This window comes from Tamandua tetradactyla, chromosome X, assembly GCF_023851605.1.
Source record: "Tamandua tetradactyla isolate mTamTet1 chromosome X, mTamTet1.pri, whole genome shotgun sequence".
Classification (NCBI taxonomy): Eukaryota; Metazoa; Chordata; class Mammalia; order Pilosa; family Myrmecophagidae; genus Tamandua; species Tamandua tetradactyla.
The window spans coordinates 141,753,870-141,772,351 of record NC_135353.1 but is presented as its reverse complement, the minus strand read 5'-3'; the positions used below and the strand labels follow the sequence as shown (position 1 = coordinate 141,772,351).

Genomic DNA, 18,482 nt, shown 5'->3' with positions numbered 1-18,482 from the left:
TCTTAGCCCTGGGCCTGGCACTTAGTAAGCCCTCAGTAGAAAATCACTATTATTTTTTCTCTGAAGAAAGATGAAGCATTCCTCCTGAACGTCTCCAAATTTTCCATAAGAGGTCTGGAGCTAATGGAGAAATATAACCCCAGAAAAAGGGTACTGTAAGGAAATATATAATTCAACATGCCTTTTAGGTTGTTTTCAGACACCTTGAAAAGAGCATAATGTTACCAAAATACCTAAAAGAAGACAGAGGGAAATGAGGCTAGCGCTTGTTTAATCCCTATGCTGAAAGTCTTTTGACTGATGCTATTCTCTTGACTCTTACTTGTGAATTTTAATACCTCCTGTTTACCAATTTCATGTGCACAGTGTGTGCCTATACTTCATCTCAGAGAATAAACTACTGAGCAGGCTGATTAATAGTTTCCAAAACAGTATGAATCCTGCTACCTTCATGCCTCTATAAATTAAAATGTGATTTCCTTTCTAGAAGTTGTGGGCTACCTACCAACATAGCAACCGTGCTTGGTGGGCTCTGTTTCCTTGTTTCAGTAGAGGTAACTCTTACTACAAGCTTCTGAAATGATAAGACAGTTCAGCATTTGGAATTGAGACTTGTCCGGACTACTGTTCACAACCTTGGAAATAGAGACTGTGGACATGCCATTGCTCCATGGGACCATTTCACTCATTCTCTAGAGGCTCCTTTGTTCTTGTTGGGCCTATTGTATTTGTGACTTTTGGTTGGAAAAATTATAATGTGACCAATTCTATAGGCACGGCAACATTAGGAAAGAGCACTTTGTCAATAAAATGATGAACTACAAAGAAAAACCATGGGCCAACCTTGCTCAGCCTCTCCTTAGCTTTAGGGGCCAATGTATGGAGGCCAGGAGGGTAGCATGAATTCTCCAGAAACACATTAACTCTTTACCCTGATAAAACACAGGATCCAAAAGAACTCATTAAATGGCCAATTTAGTGAAATTATTCCACTGAATGACACAAAGTGCTTCTCATGCCAGTTTCTCAGGAACTTACAAATCTGTGGCTTCAATTTAAAAACTTCTTGGAAAAAATTGGTAGATATATTCATGGTCAAATGCCACAACAAAAACTGGTAGCCAATTTCAGTGCCCCTGCTTTGTTAGCATTTTTAAGAAGTGACTTCTTACCAAACAGTTATTTCAAGTATACATAGTTGATGAGGAAGAATATTCCTTGTGCATTCTCAACATGTGAAGACCAAATGACAGGACACAGCAGTATATGAATGAAGGTTAAACACAAGTTAGAATAAAGGAGTAAAGAAGAATCACTACACGGTTGTGCTGGTTTGAAAGGATTATGTGCCCTAGAAAAGCCATGGCTGTCTCTTTTAATCCCTATCCAGCACTATGGTTGGAGGCTTCATTAGGTTATCTCCATGGAGATGTGACTCACACAACTGCTGGTATTAACCTTTGATTAGAGGGAGATGTGACTCCACCCATTCCAAGTGGGTCTTGATTAGTTTACTAGAATTCTTTAAAAGAGGAAACATTTTGGAGAGGGACACAGAACCATGAGAGATCCACTAGAGAGGAGAGCCTGTGCAGCTAGAGATCTTTGGAGAAGAAGGAAAATGCCCCCGGGGAAGCTTCATGAAACAAGAAGCCTGCAGAGAAAGCTAGCAGATGTCAACATGTATCTTTCCAGTTGAGAGAGAAACCTTGAATATAATCAGCCTTCTTGAACCAAGGTATCTTTCCCTGGATGCCTTAGATTGGACATTTCTATAGACCTGCTTCAATTTGGACAATTTCACGAACTTAGAACTGTAAATTTGCAACTTAATAGATCCCCCTTTTTAAAAGCCATTCTGTTCTGGTATATTGCATTCCAGCAGCTAGCAAACTAGAACAATGGTAAATTAAGAATGTATGTATTATCCTATGACTATGTCCTTGAATTACTGTTAAGCAACAAATGCTAGACACAGAGTAAATACATAATAAAATCTCATTTTCCTTTTTTTAAAAAGGAAAGAATACAGACGCACATACATGTTGGTATATGTTTATATGAGCCCAGAGAATGGAGGATTCATTCCCATAGTTGACAGTTTGATGCAGTTGGAACAGAAAGCTGTCAGCTCTTTATACAACTGTGTATATTTTTACTTTGCTGTAATGAGCACGTGTTACTTTTACAACTTGGAAATAACTTATTAGAAAGTGTAAGTAGAAAGGAATTTTAGGGCAGGCCATGGTGGCTCAGCAGGCAGAGTTCTGGCCTGCCATGCTGGAGACCTGGGTTCGGTTCCTGGTGCCTGCCCATTCCAAAAAAGAAAAAAAGGAATTTTAGAATAAATGAATCTTTTTCAACAAGCAACTTGTCATCTGAAAAATTTAGACTATTCCTTTTGGATAAATATTTTAAATAGGTTAACACGTTCACTAAAGTTTAACCAGCGTGCGAAAGGCTTTCTCTCACAAAGATGGGCTCTAAGTGGAAAACAGAACTAAAGAAGTCCAAAAAGTAAAAGAGAAACCAAATGTAGAGCTGTACCTGACATTTAATTCTGGATTAGAAAGTGGTTATTTAAGAGAAAAAAAATCAGTAAAATCAGATCTGTTATTTTAGTAAACCTGGCAGCAACTACTCTGAATTTTTAAAAGAACTGTTTAATTCTGATAAAGCTTAAAAGGGTCATTTTTAATAATCAATGACTACTAAGTAACTATTTGTAATACACCGTTCAATTGAATCTATTAAGATTTTGATTTTCCAATTGAATAAAATGTCCCACATGTGTAGACACTGTATTATACATCTCTATTTACCTTGTGAGCAAGGCTTGCTAATCAAATAATTTGTTAAGCATGCCTAGCAAAACACACACGCACACACACATACATATATGATCATCACATATATCATATCTTTGAACTGAATCGAAATACACCTTCATTGTATTTTTTTCATTGAGCTTAATAAGGTCATCATCTATCCTTTGCAGTGACTAATGCCTTTGAGTTGCCCACCATCGACGCAGGCTTGTTCAATAAACTAGACCTCAGCAGTTTTGCTAGAAACCAAAGTTGAAAGCTTTCTATAATGGTATTGTTGCCAAAATTTTAGAACTGGTTCTAGAGTCAAATTGCAAATGTGATCTAAAAGTTACTTAGTAAAACTGACAATCTGAAGTGAAGATTGGGGTCTCCATTATTTCGGTTTCATTTATTCCCACACTCTTAAAACTGGAATCCCAGGATACTATGCAAGAAAGGATCATAGATTATTATTGTTCGCATGCTTTTAATAAACATTTGAATATTTTCTAACTTTGGGATACATTTGGATAAAGGTTAACTTATTTTTATGTAGAGCCCAGTCAGCAAAATACAAACACCGTTAATACGAAAACTGAAAATAAAGAACCTGTAAGTTAAATTTTTGACATTAAATTTAAATAATATCAATCTGCAAAATTTCATGAACTGTATTATATAAATACTTCTGGTATGATGGATGTTACTGATTGAAGAATACATTAGTTAAATACCAGCATGTGCATTTGAAATTTGTGAAATATGTAGCCTAAATTGAGATATCAATATAAATGACAAGAAATTTCACAAATCATTTAAAACAAGCTGATGGCAATACAAAGCTCAAAGTAGATGTCAAAATTTTTGTTTTCTTCAATTTATCATTATTTACAAATGAATCGCCTAGCACTTCTATGTAGATGAGATAAACATTTATCCTTACATCAAAATGAAATGAATTGCTTGCTTTACCTTGAGGGGTTCCAGCAAGATTGGGTGGCATAAGACATTCCAGGGAGCTGTTCCTACATAAAATATTTGAACAACTAGCAAAAAGTAGCAGAACCATTTTCCTTAAAATTCCAGAAAACAGATAAAAGGTGTCAGAAACCAGGCAAGTGTTGAATAAAAAAATGCAGTTTCAAAAGCAGTAGGAGATGCTCGTGGCATTCTTGCTGCCACCCCCACTCCCTGGCATGGTGTGGAGTAAGCTGGTGATCTGTTTGTGGGGCCCTAGCCTACTTCTAGAGGGAGCAAAGTTACTCCTATGCACACGCTGGGGTGCCCATATATCTGTGGCTATTGATTTCATGTCAGGCTGAATGGATGACCCAGGAAACTCATCTTGGGCTTGCCACCCCAGAATGTGTCCTGAAGGCAGAAGCAGCTTGTGGAGAGCTAAAGCTTCCACTGCTTTAAACAACAAAGTACCCGGGATGGGGAGAAAGTCTGTTTGAAAAGGAATAAAGGGGCTATTCAAATTCCTGTGAACAGGTGAATTCCTAAGCCACTAGGCAAAAACAAACCTAGGACAAGACACAGGCTAAGAAAATAAGGAGAGGACCCTGCACTTTACTATTACCTTGGACTAATCTTGACAGGAGGGCTAAACTCTGAAGGAGAGCAGCAGCCAATACACAGCCACTCTGGAAAGACTATAAAAGGTGTGTTTTGCACTGATATGTTTCTTTCTGTTTGTACCTGGCACTCAAGGAAATCTCTCCCATGTCACTACATGGATATAAACTTAAGGAACAGACAGCTTAGGGACTAAATCCCAAAGCTAACACATTAAAATATTAAAATGTAGTTATTCAAGAATAGATAACAAGGAAAACAGAGAAATAGGAAATGATAGTCCATCAAAAGGAACAAGATAAAAAAACAGAAACCATCAACAAAGAATACCAGAATTTGACATGATAAATTTATAGTTTGGGACATACAATATATAATGATATAATTTATAATAAGTACAACAGAAAGGTGGGGGGGGTTGGAGGAACAATGTATGTGCATGTTATTAAAGTTAAGCTGGTATCAAACAAATGTTATTGCTATAGATTTAGGATGTCAAATTTTATCCTCATGGTAACCACAAATAAAATATATGAGAAATGTAAACTGAAAGAAAGAGAAGGGACAGAACATGGTAAAACACACACCCAAAAGCAAATAAATATGAAAGTAGTCATTAATGGAAGAATTGAGGGAGGGAAACAATTATAAGACTTATGAAGACCAAATAGGGACATGGTAGAATAAAGTTTTGCATTATCAGTAGTTACTTTAAGAGTAAATCACTTACGTTTTTAATCAAATGTCAGATATTTGTAGAATATGGAACTGAATTATATTTATAAAAGACTCTTTGTAAATTCAAAGATGCAAGTAGACCAAAGTGAATTGAAAAAAAAAAACAGACTTTATTCAAATAGTAAACAACAGACAGCTGGGGTATGTATACAAATATCAGATAAAACAGACTTTAAGTTTAAAACTCTTAAGACGGACGAAGAAGGTCACTATATACTGTCAATTCAACAAGAAGATATAACAATTCTAAATACCTATGCACATAATGGTAAAGCCCCAAAATATATAAAGCCAGTATTTATAGATTAAATGAGAGAAATAGATGGTTCTACAATAACAGTAGGAAATTTCAACGCACCACATCCAATAATGGACAGAATTTCTAGGCAGAAAATTAATAAGGATATAGAAGACTTGAATGATACTATAAACCAACTGCACCTAACAGACATATATGGACCAGTTTACCCAGCAGTACAGAATACACATTCTTCTCTAATACACATGGATTATTCTGCTCTATATGCCCGAGACTATGTCACAAAGCAAAATTCAATTAATTAAAAAAGACTGAAGTCACACAATGTGTCTTCTCTGACTGCAATGGAATAAAGCTAGAAATCAATAATGGAGAGTGAACAGGAAAACTCACAAATATATGGAAATTAAAAAATGTACTCTTAAATAATAAATGGCTTGAAGAAGAAATCACAGGGGAAATTAGGAAATATCTTCAGACAAATGAAAATGAAAACATAACATACCCAAACTCATGGGATGCAACGAAAGCAGTGCTGACAGAGAAAGCTCCAAAATGCTTACATTAAAAAAGAAAGATCTCAAATCAGAGACCTAGCCTCACAACTGGAAAGAAGAGGATACTAAACCCAAAGGCAGCAGAAAGAAGGAAATAAAGATTAGAGTAAAGGTAAAGGAAATAAAATAGGAAAAATAATACAGAGAATCAATAAAACCAAAAGCTCATTTTTTTAAAAGATCAATAAAATTGACAAACATATATCCAGACTGACAAAGAAAAAAAGAGGGAGGACATGAAAAAAAAATCAGAAATGATAATTGGGACATTATTATTGACCCAACAGAAATAAAAAGGATTAGCTGAGCATACTATGAACAACTGCATGCCACTAAATTAGATAACCTAGATGAAGTGCACAAAATCCTAGAAGCACAAAAACTACCTCACTGACTCAAGAAGAAATAGAATATTTCAACAGAATGATAATAAGTAAAGAGTTTCAGTCAGTAATCCAAAACCTACCAACACCAGATGACTTTACTGGTGAATTTTACCAAACAGAGCAAGAAAAATAAACATCAATCCTGTTCTAATTCCATCCAGGAAAAAATTTTACCAAGGATGTAAAGGACTTACACACAGAAAACTATAAAACATTGCTAAAAGAAATTAAAGTTTTGTGTCATGGACTGGAAGAATCGATATTGTTAAGACGCCAATTCTACCCAAAGCATTTACGGGTTCAGTGCAATTCCAATCAAAATTTCAAAAGTATTCTTTGCAGATTTGGAAAAACCAATCATCAAATTTATACAGCAGGGTAAAGGGGCCCTGTATAGTCAAAATCATACTAAAAAAAACAAGAATGAAGTTGGAGGAATGACACTGATTTTAAAACTTACTATAAAGTTGCAGTTCTAAAAACACCATGTAGGAACTAGCACAAGGACAGGTATATAGACCAGTGGAATCAAATTAAGAGTTCAAAATAGACCATCACATCTATAACCAATTGTCCTTATAAGGGTGTCAAGTCCACTCAACTGGAAAATAATAGTCTCTTCCACAAATGGTGCTGGGAAAACTGGATATCTATATGCAAAAGAATGAAGGGGGATCCCTACCTCACACCATATAGAAAAATTAACTCGAGATGGATTAAAGACTGAAATATAAGAACTAATATTATAAAACTCTGAAAAGACAAAATAAGAAAGCATCTTTAGGACATTATGTTAGGCAATGATATCTCAGACCTTACACCAAAAATACAAGCATCAAAAGAAAAAATAAATAAAGTGGACATTTTCAAAATTAACAACTTTTGAGCATCAGTGGACTTCATCATGAAAATAAAAAGACAACCAACAGAATGGGAGAAAATATTTGGAAACCATATATCTGATAAAGGTTTAAAATCCAGAATATATAAAGAAATCCTACAATTCAACAATAAAAAGACAAACTATGCAATTAAAAAATTGGGCAAAAGACTTGAATAGACATTTCTACAATGAACATAAACAAATGGCTGAAAAAAGATGCTCAACTTTATTAACTATTAGGCTAATGCAAATCAAAACCACAATGAGATGCCATTTCACACCCACTAGAACGGCTACTATTAAAAAAGCAGAAAGTAACAAGTGTTGGATTGATGTAGACAAATAGGAATATCTGTTCATTGTTGGTAGGGATGTATATTAGTACAGCCACAGTGGAACAGTTGGGAGGTTCCGCAGAAAACTGCACACAGAATTACCACATCATTTGCAAATTTCCCTGCTTGGCATATACCCAAAAGACTTGAAAGCATACATTCAAACAAATATTTGTACAGCAATGTTCATAGCATCATTATTCAAAATCACCCAAAGGTGGGAGCAACCCATATGTCTATTAACTGATGAGTATATAAACAAAATGTGCTATATATGCACAATGGAAGATTAATCAGCAGTTTGAAAAAATGAAGTTCTGATACAGGCTATGATATGGAAGAAGCTTGAAGAAATCATGTTGACAGAAATAATCCATACACAAAAGGACACACAGTGTGTGAGCTCATGAAATAATTAGCATAAGAGAATCCATAGAGTCAGAAGCTAGAATAAATGTTACCAGGGGTTAGAGTTGCAGGAAGGGAATGAGGAGGTGATGCTTAATTGGTACAGAGTTTCTGTTTGGGTGATGGAGAAGTTTTGACAATGAGTGGTAGTTATGGTACAGAATGTGTATATAATTAACACCACTGAATTGTTTATTTTTATTTTTAATGCAATTTCATTGCGACATATTCACATACCATATAATCATCCAAAGTATACAATCAATGATTCACAGTATCATTATGCGGTTTTACATTCATCATCACAATTCAATTTTGAACATTTTCATTACTCTAAAAACTACATATATGAATAAATTTTGCTCTAGAGAAACATTTCTGCCTTTGGTCTCACACAGAAGTTAATATTTTAAAACACAGTCAATATCATCCTTTACCCTTTAGTGTGATTTACCTTAGTCCCAACCAGATGAATTATTTATTTTAATGAGGCTAAAGGGGTAATTTTAGGTTGTATGTACAGTACTAGACAAAATTAAAAAAAACATAAGCCTGTATAACACAAATAATGAAGTCTAATGTAAACAATGGATGATAGTAAATACAATTATAATAATATTGTTTCATTAATTGTAACAAAGGTACCACACTAACCCAAAGCGTTAATAATGGCAACTCAGTCTTTGCTGCATGATTTTTTTGTAAACCTACAACTTGTCTAATAAAAGAAATTACTAAAAATTATATCAATTGTCTCTGATATAAAACATGTATTACAATTAAGTTACTAAACTCCTAAAAGTAAAAAGGACCAATTTATTCACTTATTAATTATAGATGAAACATAAAATAAAGATAACATTTTTTACAAATTACGTACAAATTTGCAAAATTTTAAAAATCTTATAGCAAAGACAGTATCTGTGTGTGTGTGTGTGTGTGTGTGTGTGTGTGTGTGTATGTGTGGATAGTCATTTTTTTCCCCATCCATTGCCTGATTGTCATTTCTCTCTTATATATGAGTCCACAGTGAATACGTACCAGAATCTTTACATGGTACATGTAAACATGCTCTGCGCTGCTGCATTCAGAATACTTTTTTAAAATTATCCAAACAATTCCAAACTGTTGGATCATTGATTCTGGCTATCAAAGCACTTACATTAATTTAAGTCTTGGCCAAGATTAAACCAATAAATCACCAAAGCATGAGCCATCATATACTGCCACCCCTTTGAGTTTTTTTTTCAACATCTTAAAGGATTGTACTTATTCTGTTTTACCTCGAATATATTTATTCGGAAAGTCTCAAATATGTGCTGGAATGTATGCATCCACTTGCGTGTGTATGCACATGTGTGTGTATTTATGATAAGCTAAAGAGATAAATAAAATGAAGATTACTTAACGACAAGTTTTCTACCCAAAGTCCCCAATAGGCCACATTCAACCCATTCTTAAAATGCCTCTTAGCCTGTCATCTGCTCCTTCAAAATAAAGGGCAGTAGGGGGTGGGGAGACTTTCCTTCTTGTAGATAATTAAAAGTTTATTATTCATTCTAGCAAGCCACTGATGCTTTGGTTGACCCTTTAAACATCTGGCCTACTGTTTAAAATGCATGGTGTGTACTGATGTCAACCTGTGTTGATAATCAGAGGACCTGCAACTAAATACTTACACAGCAACCCAACGATAAACAAGAGAGAAGATAGTACAAGTTTGCCAAATAATTCTTTCGCAGTCTGATTCTCACAAGCAATTAGAATCACTTCTTTTGGCCTTGGAATTAATGAATTTTCATTAAAATTTAAATTTCAAATGATTCCAAGGATATGAAACTCAAGAAGTTGAGCTGATTGTCTACATAATAAATCAAACCACAGGCACATGTCAAAAAGACTAATGCAAGTTCTTTGCCATCCAACATTGTGTTTCCACTTGTCAGTGCTAAGTGAATGTATATAATTGCTTTCTTTCCCTTGAAGCAGCTATAGCCAAAGACCCACTATTATTAAACTCTCTATTTCTCTCCATTTAGAATTTGTCAAATTATAATTTCAAGACTGTGGCTGAAACCAGCTCTAGATCACAAAAAACAAGTTTGTTCTAATAATTGGCTGTGATGTGAATTTTTTAAACAACCTGCTATATCGAAGATTGATGTCAAAATCCTTTTTTTGGTAATTTAAATATGTAAAGTATGCAGGAACTGTTTTTGTTAAGGAAAAAGAGAGTGCTTTCCCCCCTAAAGAAAAATAACTGTTGCAGAATGAGAAACAGGAATGTGTAGGACAAAAGGATGGATATAGAAAGTTGTAGAAGTCTTGTTGGAAGTGAATTTTATTGGTTGTGGTTAAGGTTGACTAAGATTTTGATAGTTTCATAAGATTTTTAACAGTTTACTTAACAGATATATCTTCATGCAAAACAAGAATTTGATTTTCATTCTGTTAAAATGACAATGCTTTCTTGGATTATTTGTTTGCTGTTAGTGAGAAGCTATAAGAGGTTTTAACCAAAGAAATATATACATATCATTATCATAATGGTGAATACACACTATGTGATGATATTGTGAGCCATTGATTGTACACCATGTATGGACTCTATGTGTGCAAATATCTGTCGATAAAAATATTTTTTAAAAATTAAAAAAAAAATAGCCCCCAAAGAAAAAAAAGCCTGCTATAGTTATTCTTTTTGCAGTATGCTATTGGTTTAAATCAGGAACTAAAGCCAACTTTAAGATTCTGGTATAAATATCTCCCAATGTTTGAAAGCAACGTTTAACTTGATAACATGAATATTTTTCTTAACTTATGGAAAACTAAACACAGAGTGTGTATGTGTGAGCATTTAAAGAAAGCATTGCCTTATGGAATATGAATATAGCCATGAAAGCAACTCAAAATCTTTGTAATGGAAATAAACATGGGTGTTTTTAAGTGGTAACAAAGATAAGTATGAAAAGTAAAGGAAAAATAATATTCATATGAAAATGATCTAGTGTGAACGTCAAATACTGAATCTTCAACTAAAACAGTGTAACAACGTACACTGCAATTTCTAAGCTTTTTTTGTCTTTTCCTCAACCTCACAAAAATTACATACATTTTTTTCTATAGCAAATTTTATGGTATCCGTTGATTTCAGTAACAGAGTGAGTCCTTCTTTTTGTCAATCTAAACAGCCTAAATATAACATATACCTATCAAAAATCCATGAAGAAATCTTTTTAATTCTCACTTTAGTCACTTTCTTTCTGTTCTCCTTTAAATGTACGGTTTGAACCAGACTCATGAACATATCATCAATGGTTTAATTTCATTCATTTCATGTATTTATTTATCGTATAGGATTTTGACCCTAGGGCAAAACCACTGTGCAAATTTCCCCACCCATCCATCTTTCCAAATCAGCATACTCATAGAATTTAAAGCACAGGTACACAGGCAAATAAACAAATAACAAAACATAAAATTAGAAGATTGTGGCTTAAAATGTGTTGAGATTCTGTGACAAAATCAGCAGTCTCAAACTGGCAGTCAAACCTATCTGATAGTCATCTTGTTTGCCCCACAGTGTTTAAATATTTTTGTACATGGTCTAATGGGCATGTATTGCTTAACCTTCACCACACTTCATGCTTTTCTGTTACCTGCCTAACCCATGTGCAAATTTAGGTTTGCAACAACACCTAAATAACATGACGACATGCTAATTGTATTCTCTCATACTGACATTGCAGGCCTTCCTGCATCCCCATCTGTACCTGCAAAACTGAGACCCAGAGCCCAGCTGCAGAAGCATTTTAAACTCTTTGGCCATCAGCAGGGCTTTCCTGTCCTTTCCTTCTCCTTCTACACCTACATTGATCAGTCCTCTTTAGAATTGGCTGCATGACAGACACGGTGTAATGATAAATATACTGTTGGAATGAATAAATTAGCTGTGATCTGGTAACAGGAATCCCTTTTGTGGGCCCATGGTAAAAATATGAACATCTTTTAGTTGATCCACAGTATATCAGTGCATAGTTACCAATGGTGGATGGTTAGCTACATGGTCTTTGGAAAGCCTGAGCTTAAAAACAAAAAGTGCCTGAGAGATGGAAAGTTCATGAATTATTACAAATCACTTATGGTGGAAATTGGGGCAAGTAGGTCTAAAATAAATTGTTTCATATTTAGTAAGACCAGTAAATACCACTGAAATGAGACCCATGGATTGAAATAAATGTTAAGCACTCCAAATACTAAAACGTATCAGTATGAGCATGGTATTCTCATTGAAAAAAAAAAGGTAGAAAGAACAAGGGAAAATTGTTCAGACACATGGAGAATTCAACAGGAGTTGTTTCATCTTTCTGAAAGATTATCAGATTATATAATATTAGTGCAATAAATACATACGTAACTTGAACTAATTAATTCGATTCAAGTCACAAAGTGCAAAGTAATTTATAGTGTGTTGGAAGCAGTAAAAGAGCTCTGACATGACCTGATACAAAGAGTACTCTTCTCAGTCACTCAGAGCTGATTTTTAAGTACGTTACATTTGACATTTGACAACCACAAGAAGAATTCCTATGGTATCTTGTAAGATTTTGAACCTGTTCAATATCTTAATGAAACATAACTTCTAAGGGATTGAAAAAAAAAATACAACTAAGCCTAAAATTGGAAAAGTGCCTATTTAACCCTAGGATTGAGAAGTTAGGCTAATTTCCATATGAAATTGAAAGGTTACCATTAGTTTAAATGTTATTTGATATCATCTACAATAAGGTGGGAACAAAGTTGGTGAGACTGGGTATGATAAGCATAGGTTACAATTTTATGAACCTTAAATTGGGACACATGGACCTGACAACTGGACAGAATAGCTGCTATCTGTCTCCTGTCCCTCCCACTGCCACTGTCACTCTGAGTCACTGCCTACCCAGCTCCACCTGGCTCCCCAAACTAGTTGCCACTATTTCGAGTTGTCACAGCATGGCAGACAATGACAAGGGACAGTGTGAACTTGATCAAGATTTGGATGATGTTGAAGAACTAGAAGAAGAAGAAACTGGTGAAGGAACAAAACTCAAAGCATGTCAACCGGCTGTCCAAGTGATGCAAAATCCTCAGATTCTGGCAACCCTTTGAGAAAGACTTTATGGTCCGGTAGAAACACCAACAGGATACATTGAAAGCTTGCCTCGGGTAGTCAAAAGATGAGTGAATGCTCTCAAAAACCTTCAAGTCAAGGGGGCACAGATAAAAGCCAAAGTCTATGAGGAAGTTCATGATCTTGAAAGAAAGCATGCTGGTCTCTATCAGCCTCTATTTGATAAGTGACTTGAGATAATCGATGCGATTTCCAAACCTATGGAAGAAGAGTGTGAATGGAACCAGATGAGGAAGATGAAATTTTGAAGGAGCTGAAGGAAAAGGCCAGGATTGGAGATGAGAAAAAAGGATGAAGGAAAAGAAGACCCCAAAATGAATTCCTGAATTTTGGTCGACTGCTTTTAAGAATGTTGACCTGCTCAGTGACATGGTTCGGGAACATGACGAACCTATTATGAAGCAGTTGAAAAATATTAAAGTGAAATTCTCAGATGCTGGTTAACCTATGAGTTTCGTCTTAGAATTTCATGCAGAACTCAATGAGTATTTCACAAATGAAGCGTTGACAAAGACATACAGGATGAGGTCAGAACCAGGTGATTCTGATCCCTTCTCTTTTGATGGACCAGAAATTATGAGTTGTACAGAGTGTCAGATCGATTGGAAAAAGGGAAAGAACGTCACTTTGACAATGCAAGGTGTTAATAATAGGGTGGGTTAGGGGAGCCCTGCATCTTGTGCATGTCTTTTCTGCAAACCTACAAGAAGAAGCAGAAGCACAAGGGACATGGGACAGTTTGTACTGTGACTAAAACCATCTCCAATGACTCTTTCTTTAATGTTTTTGCTCCTCCTTAAGTTCCTGAGAGTGGAGCTCTGGATGCTGCTGCTGAAGCTATCCTTGTTTTCCTTATCCTTGAAATTGGTCACTTTGCATTATGAGCGTATAATACCAACATCGGTGTTATACTTTACTGGAGAAACTATTGAAGATGATGATGATGAAGAAGGTGAAGAAGCAGATGAGGAAGGAGAAGAAGCAGATGAGGAAAATTATCCAAACTATGACCCCAAGAAGGAACAAATCCAGCAGGATACAAGCAATAGTGAAGAAGGGTGCATGTGGCCTTGCAGGTAACTTGCACCCGCCTGCTTTAGTGCGTCCCTGGACAGGATGAATTTACATCATTTGACAAGCTGACTTCAAGTCTGTGGTTGTTTGTTTGCTTGCCTATTTCTTGGTTTTGTAGCCTAAAATAAAAATGTCAAGTGCAAAAAAAAGAATACCTGCTATCAATACTTTCCAGAGCAGCTTGAGTTATTCAGCCCTTTTGTAACAGAGTCAGGACCCAATACTTATCATGAAACGATTGGGACTGTATATGAAATGCTGGAAATTTGGAGGACATTATTATGGTTCATAGTAATATCAGACTTAAGTGTCTCAAAATCATGACTGCCCTTGAATCTGAAATTGTATTTATTTCATTTTGGAATAACGGCATAAAACAGTGATCATTTTAAATTTAAAGCACCTTTTCTCATATATGTGGCTGGAGTAGAATGGAGCATTGAATGAATAAAAAAATCATATTCTAATAGCAATATATTGGTGGGCAACATGAATTCCTAAAAGCAGCAGAGAACGTTCTACAACTATCCATCCAAATACCAAGATTTATCTATGTTACATATGGGTTTTGAACACTTTCTATAGCCTATATTGATCTTTTTAATTTGAAGCAGTAAAAGAAATTTCAGTGAAGCATTTTAAGTATGGCAGTGGATCAATGACTGCATAGAGTTTCACTCATTTAATTTCATTTTACCAAATTAGTCTTCAAATCCTACAGACCATCTGTGAAAATCCGGTTGACTTGTCAGGGCACATTTTGCCTGTGTTTGGGGGAGCTAGGAATTGTTAACTCTACCTTAAGTTAAAGACCTACAATCATTATCCCTTTGAATATGATATCTGATGGGAAGCCTCTGATAAGCCAAAGGACATTAATTATCTGAATTTCATAAATTAAACCATCAGTAAAATGCTGCTGCATTTCTACCCTAAATTGCCTAGGTGGGCAATATGCCAAGATGGGAAAAATACATAAGTAAAAATGCTAATGAGGTGCTATTTGTTTAGTCTGTCAGTCAGCACCTGAGTAGTAGGAAGCAAAGGGGGTACAAGTAGGAAAGGAAAAGGGGGAGGCTGGAGATTAGAAATAAAGTCAAACATGGAATAGGCTAAGCATGGGGTATGATCCAGAGCAGAACAAGCTTCATTTCATGAAGGTACTGGTGATTATCTAGGCTACTCAAGTAGTCAGGACCAGGTAGATCCCCAAAATTGCAAAATGAACCATGCAGTTAATCAGGGAGCTATGGAGAAAGGTCAATACTTGAGTGCACCATGTGGAAACGTGAGCAGACAGATTCTGGGCATCAAAAATAGTATTCCAGACTGGACAACAACAAACAGTGAACCCTAACCTAAATCACTGGCTATGGTCAATAGTGCAATTATAAAAATGTTCTTTCATCAACTAAAATAAATGTACTGTACTAATAAAAGGTGTTAATAATAGGGTGGGATACGGGAACTCTGTATTTCGCACGTCTTTTCAGCAAACCTACAATTTCTCTAATGCACACACACATACAAATCACAAAGGGAATGAAAAAAAAAAACAATATTATAGGATCGGGGAAACCTTAATAGAAAAGGCAAATTCTTACCACCGATAATGTTTCTTATTCATGTACTACCTTGGCTGGTAGGATTTGAGCTGCCTAAAGCCCATTTAGGAGAACAAATAAATGGGTGCAGTCAAAAAAGTACATCTCTGCCACTTACATCATGCTTCCTAAGAACATCACTCACTCGGGTGAATAAAACTTAACCTTGAGGACTGTAAAAATCCTATATGAGAAAGCAAATATATTGCCTGATCTTTCCATTTTCTGTCCTCATTTTCTCTTCAATGATAAATACAAAGAGAAATATTTAAAGCTGGAAAGGTAATCCCAAACTTGGTAGTGGTTGCTGTGCAAATTGATTTCACCATTCTCTTGTCATTTATTAGCATTATTTAAATTTCACAGCACATTCTAAGAACTCTATGAGATAAATCGCATTGTAAATGAGTTATATTACCATGGTATTGCCCATTATTTTTTCAAGTGCCTTTAACTGCTTTGCTTGCTATTAAATATAGTTTATGGACAACTTAGCATTGTATTTCCCTCCACATGATTGTTGTAAATGGTTCTGCTTCTTGAGGAGAATGAGTCCTGATATATGTGGCTTGATACATAATATTAAAAAACCCTTGCCCTCCAAGGGCATGTTTTTCTTCTTATTTTAACTTCAGTTAGACAGTATGTTTTCACAATGTTTTAAATTTCTGCTTTTTTAATTTGAGATTTTAAAAACTGCCTTTCATAAAGATTAATTTTCCCCTGAGGAGAAAGCTATCTAGGGAACAAAGATTTCTATTTCTTTTGTTTTTGAATAATCTATTCTAATTAGTAAAGAATAGATTTAAGAGAAGAGGTTTTAAAACTCAGAGGAGCCCATCTTCATTGTTATCTTACTTGACTAATAATTTCCTTGAGTATCATTATTTCAAGTACAATTCTAAGTAGTGCTGAATTTCTTACCCATTTTTTTTCTGTTAATGCTTCAAATGTATTTTAATCACTATAGGATAACTTGAGATGTGCTTATTCGATTATCTTGTATACATTAAGAAAACTTGTCTCAGACATACCATACACTGATAAAGTTTCCCAGTATGTCCAGTACTCTGGCAATAGTTTACTAGAAATCTAAGAGCAATTAGACATGTTTTGAAAACCTTGTGTAGACTGGAGAAAGAATCTCGGTTTAGTTTCTTTTTCTCACTTTCCCATTTCCTTAAACAACTAGCTTTATCATCTTCTAGCTTTGTCATGTCTTATATTTTAGTATTCTGAATTCAAATCGATAGTCGTGCTTTATACTTTGCAAACTACCGATATGACAGCCTGTGAAGTAGGCAGTGCTGCTATTTTTGACATTGTTTGCCAATAAAGAGTCAGAATTAGCCCGCGATTAACAAAAAGAAGATGACATAGTTGGTTCTAAACTTTTGATTATGACAGAAAGAGATCACAGGGCTAATCTGCGAATTCAGATATTATCAAAACCATTACTTCATTTAGCATGGATTGCGATGTTTGATCTAGGAATAAAAAGCAACCCAGAAATTCTCTTGGCTCCTTTGCCCAGTACCCCTCACTCTGGGCTGTAGATTGTTTCTCTCCTTAATTGGCAAAATGTTGCAGAGTTTTCAGTCCCTCAGTGAAAATTGCTTAGGAAGAGGCATTCATTCTTTTGGTTCACCAGGGCATCATCTGGCACATTACTATGTGTGAGCAATAAATCACAGAATTGGAAGATGCCCTAAGAAAGTCTCTAGGTTTATTCTTTTGCCTTCTGGTAAACCAGACACTTTTTATAGTCAACAACAAGTACATGCATGTTTTCATATTATAAACATTATGACTATAAAATCAAAGATGGACTATTAGTACTTCACAACCCCTTCTTTTTGAATGTTTGCCTAAGCATATATGGTATGTATTTATATATCAAATTGTGGCCAAAATCCCCAAAGAATTAAAAATGAATCTCAACAAATCTCACTTGCAAATGGATCTGATTAATTGTTCTGACATTAGGCTCTTTTACGTTGTCAAATAATAGTAATCAAAAAATGTTAAGCAGATGGAACAAAGACGCTTTATTTTGTAAAATAGGATAACAGACTGGAATTAGCTGTAAAAATATATGCTAATTGAAATGATGACTAATATTATTTTGAGCTGATACATATATAAATTTCCATTCAGGCAGATATTTTGGCATCTCGAAAGAAAGCATGGCATTAACTATAAGAACCTATTCCAACTATAAACTGGCATGATTGTTATCTGATTTTATAATGAAAGGCTATAAAATATGAGAATATTTTATAATTATTATAAGGAACTAATCAGATAAAATATTCATCAATTATACTTCATAAGAATAGACAAAGAAAATATATAAGATAAAAGCCTATATAGAAATGACGCAAATGTTCTAAAAATGACCATGGTGATGAATACACAACTACGTGAAGATATTGTGAACCAATGATTGTACACTATGGATGGACTGTATGTATGTGAAGATTACTCAGTTAAAAATAGTTTTTAAAAAAAGATATCTGATTTTTTTTAACCCCAAATAAGGGAGTGGATAAGCAGATGGAAAATTCTCACACTGTTCCTTTTTCTATATCAGGAAAAAAAACTCTTAATCTATCCTACAAAAACTATCTCATTTAAAGACTTATAGCTCTAAACTCTATGCACAGAAATTTGATAT

The 18,482-nt window shown here is 34.8% G+C and overlaps 1 protein-coding gene and 1 pseudogene across 9 annotated transcripts in view; one reads left to right on the top strand and one right to left on the bottom strand.

Moving 5' to 3' along the window:
• DMD (dystrophin) overlaps positions 1–18,482 on the bottom strand; it is a 2,428,671-nt gene that overhangs the window by 914,228 nt on the left and 1,495,961 nt on the right. The gene's annotated exons all lie outside the window — the stretch shown is intronic.
• LOC143671023 (nucleosome assembly protein 1-like 1 pseudogene) lies at positions 12,950–14,207 on the top strand (annotated as a pseudogene).